This window comes from Zootoca vivipara, chromosome 6 (assembly GCF_965207765.1).
Source record: "Zootoca vivipara chromosome 6, rZooViv2.hap1.1, whole genome shotgun sequence".
Classification (NCBI taxonomy): domain Eukaryota; kingdom Metazoa; phylum Chordata; class Lepidosauria; order Squamata; family Lacertidae; genus Zootoca; species Zootoca vivipara.
The window spans coordinates 86,276,020-86,288,372 of record NC_142589.1 but is presented as its reverse complement, the minus strand read 5'-3'; the positions used below and the strand labels follow the sequence as shown (position 1 = coordinate 86,288,372).

Genomic DNA, 12,353 nt, shown 5'->3' with positions numbered 1-12,353 from the left:
AGCCTTTACCAAAGGTGTCATGGGCTTTGAAGAAATTGGATCTCAGGACCCAAGGGAGAAACGTGCTAAGAGGAAGGCACGCTTGGCAAATCCACACCATGATCAACTCCCACCTGGAAACCAATGTCCCCACTGTGGAAGGACTTGTGGGTCCAGAATTGGCCTCCACAGTCACTTACTGTTACGTTTCCAAGCACAATTCAAAGTGTTGGTGTTGACCTTTAAAGCCCTAAATGGCCTCAGTCCAGTATACTTGAAGGAGCGTCTCCACCTCCATCACTCTGCCCGGACACTGAGGTCCAGCACCGAAGGCCTTCTGGCGGTTCCCTTGTTGCGAGAAGCCAGGTTGCAGGGAACTAGGCAGAGGGCCTTCTTGGTGGTGGCGCCTGCCCTGTGGAACACCCTCCCAACAGATGTCAAAGAGGAAAACAACTACCAGACTTTTAGAAGACATCTGAAGGTAGCCCTGTTCAGGGAGGCTTTTAATGTTTAATAGATTACTGTGTTTTATTTTTCTGTTGGAAGCCGCCCAGAGTGGCTGGGGTATAAATAATTTATTATTATTATTATTATTATTATTATTATTATTATTATTATTATATCGTGTTTATGGAATACAATCTTACTTGGCTACGAGTGATCGCCAAAGAAGAAGAAGAAATATCAGTTTAAAAGCACACAGACACAGACTTTCTATCTACTATATAAAATATAAATGTTAAGTTTGAAAGCACACAAACACAGACTTGCCCATCTATACACAATATATAATATGTAAATATCCATTTGAAAGCACACAGGGGCATTGCCTTTCTCTCATAATCTATATATAAAAATGTAAAATGTCCATGTTTGTGTGCGGCCATTTTTCTCCGAAACCTCTTGACCAATTGCGTTGAAATTTTGACACAACGTTCCATTCCAATACGCGAGTGTTTGCATGAACTTAGATTACATAGATGTCACACCTGTCACAGGTAAAAGCATGGTTTGTGTAAAAAATAGCGCCCTCGGTTGGACGTCAAAGACACCTCGGGAACCCGGGGGGGGGGAGAGAAAACAATGTTTCCACACTCCTGCCCCCCTCCTCTTCTCTCGCCACCGAGGCCTCTGGAGATCCATAGCCGCTGGGGGGGGGGGGAGAGGGAGGCCAGCAGGCAGCCCAGGAGGCCAGCCGGGCCTTATCGCTCCTCAACTCCCATGCTGACACCACGAGAGCCGGGCCAGGCCGGGCCTCGCCTATCCTCACCCCTGCCGCGGGGGGAGGGGGGAGAGGGAGGCTGGCAAGCAGCCCAGGAGGCAGGCCAGGCCTCACCGCCCCTTACCTCCCACCACCCGCAGCTGCTGCCTTATGTGAGGGGGAAACAGAGAGGGGTCAGGGTGGAGGGTGACATCTTCCCCCTGTCCTAGGAAACGGGGACCCTGACTGAGCAACAGCAACGCGTGGCCGGGTACAGCTAGTATGAAATATAAATGCCAGTTTGAAAGCACACAGGCTTGTCCATTCTCCCTACACAGCAATATATAAAATATAAGTGTCTGTTTAAAAGCACATCTACTTGCCCATCTCTCTTAAAATATACATGTGCATTTTTTATAATCTTATCTATCTATATCTCTCGTCGCAATTAGCAGCGCAAATGCCAAATGTTTCCTATAAAACGCAATAAGCACGCAAACGGCACTATTCACAAAGGGCCACCTTCTTTTTATTGCAATCTCCTTGCATTTTACTTCTGTTGAGAACAATTCAGTCTGTTTCAGTGTTGCTGTTGTTATTGTTGTTTGGCATGTATTTAAATGAGGGTTGTGAATTAATTCATTGAGTAGAAGAAGAAAGGAAGAGGAGGAGGAGATGATGATAATGGAAAACGCTTCCTGGGTGAAATAGTTATATTATAGACAGCTTACCTTATAAATGAGTTATATATTATAGTATCTATCTATAGCACAAGTTACATGCACAGTATACATGAAGGAGCGTCTCCACCTCCATCATTCTGCCCGGACACTGAGGTCCAGCACCGAGGGCCTTCTGGCGGTTCCCTCGTTGCGAGAAGCCAAGTTGCAGGAAACTAGGCAGAGGGCCTTCTCAGTGGTGGCGCCTGCCCTATGGAACGCCTTCCCAACAGATGTCAAAGAGGAAAACAACTACCAGACTTTTAGAAGACATCTGAAGGCAGCCCTGTTCAGGGAGGCTTTTAATGTTTAATAGATCACTGTGCTTTATTTTTTCTGTTGGAAGCCGCCCAGAGTGGCTGGGGAAACCCAGCCAGATGGGCGGGGTATAAATATATTATTATTATTATTATTATTATTATTATTATTATTATTATTATTATTACATAAGTGCTATAAGCAGAGACTGTATCACAAGGGTAGGCAGAATGCACAATATATATTTTCCATTCAACATAAAGCATGCTATCTTACCTTGATGTTCTTCTTTATTTGCATCAGCCACTAGCCCTAGCAATAAAATAAATAAAACGATAGAGGTAAAAACTTAACTATAGAAAATACATATAATCTATTTATTTATAGCCAAATAGAGAGAGCACATAAACTAAATAGTATAAATTATTGCTTCATTTAAACATACGCTATCTTATATATAGTATAGTTTATCTTACAAACCACTCCTGTGAATATGTAGATAAATATATTGGGGGTGTGCAGTGTAAATAAATGTTTGCTTTAAAAGCGCTGTTTCCTAGCTAGGTAGAGTTCATAAGGTAAATAAAATAAGATATAGTGCTTTAAAAAAGATTATTCCATACCATGTGGCAGCTCGATAAAATTAATGTAATGTTTTCGAGAGGGGTATTTATGGTTTATTTAAAAATGTTTGTCTCAGGGTCATGGGTTCAAGCCCCAGGTGGGGCGAAATATTACTGCATTTGCAGGGAGGACTGGATGACCCTTGTGGTCCCTTCCAACTCTACAATTCTTTGATTCTATGATTCTTTATCCATGAAAAGTCTTTTGAGGGAAGGATACATGAAACAACATTTCCCATACTTTTAAAAAAACAACAGGTGTGAAGTATGAATGGACCAAATGTGATTTTGCTTAAAAATAAAACAACCACAAAGTTAGTTTTGAGGGGGCAGGCAAAAATAATGGGGGGGGGCATTTGATATGTTCACATGAACACTGAAAAGGGGTTGAAAGTGGGGAGGCTTTGAGTGGCCTCATTCAGAGAATGTGGATCTATGGGGATAGAGACACCCAGAGTTTGGAAGGTATGTATCCCTTTGTGGGGTGGATCAATAGGGTTAGATATGCACCCTTCTGCACACAGGGAACCCCTGAATTATGGGTCTCCCAGCAACACCAGTCCTCTAGATCCTGACAGCCCACCCACACCGTATGCATACTTATAGAATCATAAAATTATAGGGTTGGAAGGGACCCCTAGGGCCATCCAGCTCAACCCTCTGCAATGCAGGACTCTTTGGCCCAACATGGAGCTCGAATCCTGGCCCTGATATTCAGATCCTCATGCTCTACTGACTGAGCTTCCAAGGCGGAAGTGCTCCCTGTTTCTAGGATACTCTCCCCAGGGAGGTTCTCCTGGCGCCTTCATTACATATGTTTAGGCACCAGGTGAAAATGTTCCTCTTCAACCAGGCCTTGGGCTGATTAATATTAATATTGGGCTGATTAATAAAGTGAGGTTATAGGGAACCAGGCACAGGGCCTTCTCAGTGTTGGCAACCGCCTTGCTGAACACCCTCCTGTCAGATGTAAAGGAAATATACAATTATACAACTTTTAGAAGACATATGAAGTTTTTTTATGTTTGATGTCTCACTGTTTTTAATATATGTCGGAAGCTGCCCAGAGTGGCTGGGACAACCCAGCCATATGGATGGAGTATAAATAAGAAGATTGTTGTTGTTGTGGCTTTATAGATCAAAACCAGCACTTTGAAGACGAAAGGCAGCCAGTGCAATTGGTCAGGATCACTGCAATATGCTCAGACTGTCTTGCCACCAAATTCTGCAACAGCTGAAGCTTCCAAACTGTCATGAGATCTAATCTCAGGGTCGTGGGTTCGAGCCCCAGCTTGGGCTAAAAATTCCTGCGTTGCGGGGGGGGTTGGACTAGATGACCCTAGGGGTCCCTTCCAACTCTGTGATTCTGTAATTCAGAGGCAGCCCCACGTATAGCGTGTTGCAGTAATCTAACCTAGAGGATTCCTAAATCAATAGAATAACAAACTGCTGTAGGAAGTAGCTGGTAAAATCAACTGGAAAGGAAAGTGTTAACGAGCTGCCGTAAGTCCCGACACTGTCGCAACCACCCTCCCACGCTTTGTTGCCGCAAAAACCTTATTTCCTTCCCAGCGCCTCCCACTTTACGTCGTCTCTTCCGCCCATTCCTCAAAAAGAAAGAGATAAAGAAGAAGCGAGAATTTCCAAGCAGCCATTACACCGGGATTCGATGGGACGCCTCCCATACGAGAGTGGAGAATGCAAAATTTTGCCTAGCAGGCAGAATAACTTTTTGTTGCAGACATTAAACCGAAACACACCGTCTAGCTTTTTTGGCAGGGCGGCAACTGTTTCTAATTCCCTCTTTCGTTTTTCCGCCCGGCGTTGAAGAGCTGTGAATGGGGGGGGGTGAGGGGGCTGGGCGGCCCCCTCCCTGACTGGGGCCTGCTTCTGACTCAACTTCTCCCTCTTCCTCTTCCTCTGAGGAGTGCCTCCAACCAGTCTTCCCCTGGCATGAATTCCTCACATTCCTCTGTGGGTGCCCCTTCGGCAGGGGGGCTGTGCCACCACTCTTCCCCCTCATCTGTCTCAACCCTGACATATACGTATTATGTCCCAGATCTTAAGAGTCTTTATCTTTAAGTGACATGACCACAGTTCAGTGCTGCAGAGCACGTGTTTTGCAGGCAGAATATCCTAGACTGAACGTCCCCAATCTCTAGATATGGCTGCGAGAGACCCCAGGGTCCGGAACCCTGGCAGTCCATTCTAGACAATACTGAGCCAAAGGGGACCAACTCTGTATGATATAGCTTTACAAAACTATGCACAGAGTGGAGAAGAAAGTGGGTCCAGTGAAGTTTTCCTCCCTCTTATGTTAGAAGGATTCTAAGGTGTTCTAAATAAAATGAATGTTCATAAGTGCACAAAGTATACATATAAGTACATAATCCACTCAGACCCACCAGGTGTCCTTATTTTCCAGGGACAGATTTGCAGAAGCCATCCTGGTTTCTGATTTGATCCTGGAAAGTCTCACTTTTCCTTAGGATGTCCCTATTTTCATTGGATAAATGTTGGAGGGTATGGAGTTAATTGACCCCTGAACCAAGGAGATAAGTAACTAGACAACCATTAGATGACATTTGAAGGCAGCCCTGGATAGGGAAGTTAAAAAAAAAAAGTTTAATGTTTTATTATGTTTTCATATGTGTTGGAAGCCGCTCATAGTTCGTTGTTGATATGGAATAGGATGCCCCTATTTTCATCAGATAAGTATTGGAGGGTCTTCTTCATCATCAACATCTTCTTCTTCTTCTTCTTCTTCTTCTTCTTCTTCTTCTTCTTCTTCTTCTTCTTCTTCTTCTTCTTCTTCTTCTTCTTCTTCTTCACCATTTCAAAAGATGGCCCAGACTGGGCAAGATAATTCTATCAACAAGAGTTATCAGGTATCTTGACGAACCGGAGACAAGCAACACACTCAAATTTTTGCTGTAGGTAGTCTACTCTTGATGTTCCTGCCAAACTAGCAGTTCGAAAGCACATCAAAGTGCAAGCAGATAAATAGGTACCGCTACATCGGGAAGGTAAACGGCGTTTCCATGTGCTGCTCTGGTTTGCCAGAAGCGGCTTTGTCATTCTGGCCACATGACCTGGAAGCTGTATGCTGGCTCCCTCGGCCAATAACGTGAGATGAGCGCCGCAACCCCAGAGTCGGTCACGACTGGACCTAATGGTCAGGGGTACCTTTACCTCTTGATGTGACGCTTGTATGATGCTTTTGGGTGGTCTTTGGCTAAGGAGCTTGGCAATTTCTAAAGTCTGTAAAATCTGCTACACACCTTTGTTTTTTGGGGGGGGGGTGTCCCTTCTCACTTCCTAGCAAAGGTGGGGGGACTCTGTTGCAACTGGAGAAAAAGATCTGCCTTGCTTCGACTGTTTCCTGCCTCCATCCATTCTTCTCTGACCGATAATGGATTTCAGGGGATGCTGAATCCCTTGGTGAAGGGTTGTGCTGTAAAAGCCAACCCCAGTTTTACATATAATACCTAACACCGGAACTCGTAGACACCCAAGGAAGCTGCATGTTGGGAGACACAGAACAGAGAAAAAGAAACAGCTTATTCACGCGGCGCAGAGTTAATCTGCAGAACTCCCTTCCATAGGAGGCAGTGGTGACCACCAACTTAGATGGCTTTACAAAAGGTTTAGAATTTATTACTATTCCTTGGCGGAGTGATCATTTTTATTTATTCTTACACCCATGGCTTTTTTTTCTTTTTTGGTAAATGCTTTTTAATTTCATTTTATCGGTTATTAAAATTTTTTTTTCTTAGGTTACAAAAGTACGCGCTTTGTCATTTTTTTCAGGTTGCAGGGTCTTTTATACAGATCAGTTACGTTTGATGTGAGACATTTTATCGCTTATATAAAACAACTATATGTAACATGAGAAAACATATATATAAAACTACATAGAGAGAGAGGTGGGGGAGAGAGATAACTATAAATAACTGAAGAAGTGTGCATGCACACATACCAATTACAAACTTAGTTGGTCTCTAAAGTGCTACTGGAACTAATTTTTTTATTTTATAAATAACAAGAGACACTTATTTATTTATTTTCAGGTTTATACATTTCAATAATTTTACAGTCATTTTAACATTTCAAAACCCATAAGATTAGGCGCGTAAAATAAGCAGAGTTTCATATGGGTTAAGTTCTGGTCATGGAATTATTCCAAAGGCCGAATATTACTCGATGGTACAGATTTTGCCCCGCACATGGACGATTCCCCCCTTCACCGTCCATCGGGAATCCGGAAGTGTCTCTCAGAGAACCACCGATCTCTCACCCACCCTCTTTGCTCGCCGGCCTCTTCCTCTTCCCATCCCGCCCCGTGCCCTGCCTCCCGCCCGCTCCTTTCTGCGCCTGCGCGTAACACCCTTACGGGAGGGCCCCCCTTGAGGGCCAGGGAGAGAGCGAGCGAGAGTCGCCTAAGCCAGCTCCAGAGCGGAGCCCCGTATTCACCAAGGCGGGTTGCGCCGGCGGCGTGACGTCAGCGCCATAGAGCGCCGCGAGGCCTTACGCCGCTGGCGCCCCGGGCGTCCCTTCCCTGCTTTTCTTGCTCAGAAGGCGAAAGAGGTTTAAAGAGACCAGAGCAGAAAATGGGGCGCCTGGAGGGGGGCAGGCCCGTGGGCCCCCACCCCTGAAGAGCCAGGGGGAGGGGGAAGAAAGCCAGGTGAGTCTTTTAATTTGGAGGGGGGTTAATTTTGGAAGGGCTTAATTGTTGCTTTGGAGGGGGGGCTTCTGCCCAATCCCCCCCATTTGCATTGCTTTATATAGGTGCAAATTGGGGGGGCGCGCGACAACGACAGAAAAAGAGCCAGCAATGCAAGGCTCTTTTGAGGGGGTAGGAAAGAGAAAGGTGCATTTTGGACCAAGGGGGTCTTAATCTTTTTGCACATTGAACTAGCCCTACTGCAACACTTTGCCTCACATTTATAGACATTTTATTAGAAATTTGTTGGTGGGGGGCTGCTGGCGGGAGGGGGGAGAAAGAAGGAGGCTTAGCTGGGTGTGAGTTAAACTTGAAAACGGGGAGAGAGAGAGGCCTGCCGGCCCTGTTGCTGTTCTCTCCTCCACACACACCAATTTCTCTCTTCCACCCTAGGAATAAATAAAGCACCATAGCAGCATTCCTTTTTTTGTAGGGTGGATTTTCATTTAGGTTGGAGGGAATTTCATAAAATACCCACCTCCTTTCCACAAGCCTTTCCAACTTTAAAGGGGGGGGGGACCGGTTTTTTAAAAAGTGGATTTTGGTTGTGTGAGACAGAGACATGTGTTTGTGTGAATTGGAAGAGGCTTGTTCTTCGTTTTTTACCCCCCAAAAGAAGTAACTGTGACCTGGGCCTACTTATTTGTTTTGCTCTTAACTTTCCTTGTCTTCTTTCTTTTGTTTTGCAAAACGAAACAAAGAGCTGTTTTATATTTTCAGTGCAGAGACCCCGCCCCCCAAAAAAAAACTTTTAAAATTTTCTTCTCCAATTTGAAGAGCAGACGAAAGTGGCTCCTGAACTGTGGTGGTTTCTAACTTGGAGGGTTATCTTTTGAAACAGCAATGATACGATGATGATGATGATTGCAACTGAAAGGAAAGAATTCCACGTAAACAGTTGTTATTCTGGGATTCTGGTTTTATCATTTTCCCCCTTTCCTCCGTTGGGAACTGGGCCTCTTTCTCAACACCCCCCCCCCTTTTCCCTTTTTCCAAAACAGTAGGTTAGCAACATCCATAGCTTGGGTGTGTTCATGGAAAAGGAAGGGAAAAAGAGAGGTGAGGGGGAGAGGAGACAAAAGGAGGAAATGAAAGGAACCTTTAACAAAAAATGTAGTTTTTTTGGGGGGTGGGGGATGAGGGTCAGTGCAGCTGTAGCTGAGTGCCTTTGAAACCCCCCCCCCCAGGTTGGGGAATCCACCTCATTTTCCTTTCCACTCATCTCAGACCAGGCCTTGTCTTTTCTCTTCCTCCGTCCTCATTTATAGTTTCTCTTTCATCCCTCCTTAGTAGCAAAGCAACCCCCCCTCCTTGCATAAAGAAAAAGTGAAAATCTAACTGTTGCAGTAACTGGTTTGTTTTCCTCCCCCGAACCTTCTGTTATCTGTAGCAAGTCTTTTGTTTTGTTATCAAAGCAAAGAAATGCTTCTTTATTGGTATCTTTCCTTCATCTTGCCACTTCCCAACCTCCCAAAAAGAACCCCCCCCCAAAGTGTTTTGATGTGGAACACATAAAGTGATTTGGAATCCTTGGGGTTTTTTATGCAGGGGACATTTCTTCTTTCTCTCTCTTTCTCTGCTTGTCGTCCTAAATTGCCCCCAGACAGACAAAAATGAAAATGTCTCATGGGTTTTGGAGATGGGGGAATAGGGAAGAATTCCTTCTGGTGGCAGGCCTGTGGCGCTCCGAGCGAAGGGGACCACCCATTTGGAGGGATTCTTGCGCTCTCTATAATTTTATTTTCCGAGCACTAACCTGTTATGTTTCTGCTTCTGTGTGTGCGTGCAAAGTGTATTCGTGGCAGGTTTATAAAGCAATCTGTTAGGCAGGCTGTATATAAAAACCCTGATTTATTTGCCCGGAACTGTGTTTGCAAAGTCACTATCTTGGGTCTTGTTATATTCTGGCGAGGCCTTTCTGGAACAGATAAACTAAAGCGTGCGAATCCGTCTGGCAATAGAACATTTGACCAGGAAATACATCAGATTCCCCTCCTCCTCCTCCTCCTCCTCCTAGCAAGTGAAATGCTGAGAAACAGCTTCAAAAATAAAATGTGGGGTTTAGGAACTTCTGAAACAAGGGGTTGGCTTATGAGGCCAGTTGTGCTCAGTTAGGATTTTTTTTTTCCCCTGAACAGCTTGACAAGACACTGGAAAGGTTTTGTTTTCTTCCCATGCAGACTAAGGGAAATTGTTTATAGTATCATAGAGTTGGAAGGGACCACAAGGGTCCTCTAGTAGTCCAACCCTCGGCAATGCGGGAATCTTTTTGCCCAATGTGGGACTCGAACCCACAATCCTGAGCTTCAACATTTGCATTACACAGAAGAATAGAAATCTGCCTTGGACAGAGTCGAACCATTCACCTGCTGCACTGACTGGCAGCCGCCCTCTGGGGTTTTAGGCAAGGGACCTCTGCCCGCTGTGCCTGGAAATGCCCTTTTACATGCAAAGCAAGTGCTCTACCCCTGAGGTACACCACTTCCTTTGAAAATAAGTTTAAGACTCTAGTCCTCAGGGTTTTTGAGGTTTTAAGCAGGAAGGTGGGGGCTGAACTTGCCACCCTGTCACAGAGTTACAGCCTTTCCCATCAGCAAAGCCTCTCCCCACTGCTTATGTTTCGCCGTAGTTCTTAAATCTCCTGATAAGCCTGCGAGGTAGGCTCTGTTGGAGAGGCGCATTTGAATCTCCTGCTCCACAGCGGTTAGAGCTTAAAAGCACTTGCACGTGGGAAACAGTGACTTGGTTCTAGTGCTGTGGTATCAGCTGATACAGGGTTGGAAACGCAATATACAGTATTAGCTTATCCCAAAATGGCACCTTAAACTTAGCTTGTGGTCGCCACGACAGAATGTCCAGGCACCATCTCTTTTTTTGCAATCTTTTTTTGCAGCAGCTAAAAAAGCCAATGCAATTCTGGGCTGCATCAATAGGAGTATAGCATCTAGATCTAGGGAAGTAATAGTACCACTGTATTCTGCTCTGGTCAGACCTCACCTGGAGTACTGTGTCTAGTTCTGGGCACCGCAGTTCAAGAAGGATCCTGACAAGCTGGAACGTGTCCAGAAGAGGGCAACCAAAATGGCCAAAGGCCTGGAAACTATGCCTTATGAGGAACGGCTTAGGGAGCTGGGCATGTTTAGCCTGGAGAAGAGAAGGTTAAGGGGTGATATGATAGCCATGTTCAAATATATAAAAGGATGTCATATAGAGGAGGGAGAAAGGTTGTTTTCTGCTGCTCCAGAGAAGTGGACACGGAACAATGGATTCAAACTACAAGAAAGAAGATTCCACCTAAACATTAGGAAGAACTTCCTGACAGTAAGAGCTGTTTGACAGTGGAATTTGCTGCCAAGGAGTGTGGTGGAGTCTCCTTCTTTGGAGGTCTTTAAGCAGAGGCTTGACAGGCATATGTCAATAATGCTTTGATGGTGTTTCCTGCTTGGCAGGGGGTTGGACTGCCAACTCTATGATTCTAGTTTCATTTCTATACCGCTTTATATTGTAAAAAGAAAAATCTGTGTGGTTGACAACACATTAAAACATTAAACCGCATGGAGATCTTTCGGGGCGCCAGGCCGGCGACTGACATCTCCCTCTGGCTGCCCCCCCCCAGCTTTCTTAAACAGGTCAGCTGAAGTGCTTATTGGTTGCCCTTATCTCCCACATTTTTCTCCACCCCCTCCCTCAGTTAATCCCTACACTGACCCTGTGAGGTGGGCCAAGAGACTGTGACCGACTCCAAGGTTGCCCAGTGAGCTTCATGACTGAGTGGGGACTCAAACTCTGATCTCCCAGGTCCTCGTCTGACACTCTAACCACTACACCACCCTGCCTTCCTAGAGGAGTCCTGCTATGGGGCAGTTCTATAAATTAAGTATGTAAATCAATTGGGGGGGGGAACCAAATGTCCCTGAGAGAAGGATCTGAAATATTTTCCTGGAAGTTTGGATTTGTTTTATTCTGGGTTTGTTTGATTTGACGTTTTAATTAATGTGTTGTCAACCGCTTTGGGATTTCCCCCCTTTAATATAAAAAGTGTTTTACGGTTCACTATTATATTATAATGGGTTGCTGAATATTGCTTTATTTGACATTGCTTTGTTTTCTATAAGTTGCTTATTCTGTAAAGTTGCTGTGATTTTGTCTCGGATCAGGTGCTTATTAGGTGTGTGATCTTTGCTGCCTGTTCTGTGGTTTCTTCAGCTCACAAACCACTTTCTGTATAGTAATATAGAAAGGAGGTACAGTGGAACCTCTGGTTGCGAACGTGATCCGTGCGGGAGGCACGTTCACAACCCACAGCGTTCACAAGCTGTAGAGCCGCTTCTGTGCATGCGTGGGTCGCGCTTCTGCGCATGCGCAAAGCACCATTTAGTGCCTTTGCGCATGCACGAGCGCCGAAACCCAAAAATAACCCGTTCCGGTACTTCCCGGATTGGCGCAGGGCGCAACCTAAAAACACATAATCTGAAGTGCCTGTAACCCGAGGTACCACTGTATACAAATTTCAATGAAAGCAGTATAGAAATGGAATTTTATTATTGCAGTGGTACCTTGGAAGTCAAACGGAATCCGTTCCGGAAGCTCGTTCGACTTCCAAAACGTTTGGAAACCAAAACGCGGCTTCTGATTGGCTGCAGGAAGCTCCTGCAGCCAATCAGAAGCTGCGGAAGCCACGTTGGACGTTCAGGTTCCAAAGAATGTTCTCAAACTGCAACACTCGCTTCCGGGTTTGTGGTGTTCGGGAGCCAAAACGTTCGACTCGCAAGGCGTTCGGGATCCAAGGTACAACTGTAGTTGTAGTAGTAGTAGTATCAGTGCTTTTTTTCTGGGGAGGACAGAGGGGT

The 12,353-nt window shown here is 45.2% G+C and overlaps 1 protein-coding gene across 1 annotated transcript in view; it reads left to right on the top strand.

Moving 5' to 3' along the window:
* Positions 1-7,147: 7,147 nt before the first annotated feature.
* CSNK1G2 (casein kinase 1 gamma 2) overlaps positions 7,148-12,353 on the top strand; it is a 41,943-nt gene continuing 36,737 nt past the window's right edge. Inside the window, exon 1 of the mRNA XM_035119450.3 lies at positions 7,148-7,464. The gene's annotated coding sequence lies outside the window, so the exon portion shown is untranslated. The remainder of the gene's footprint in view (positions 7,465-12,353) is intronic.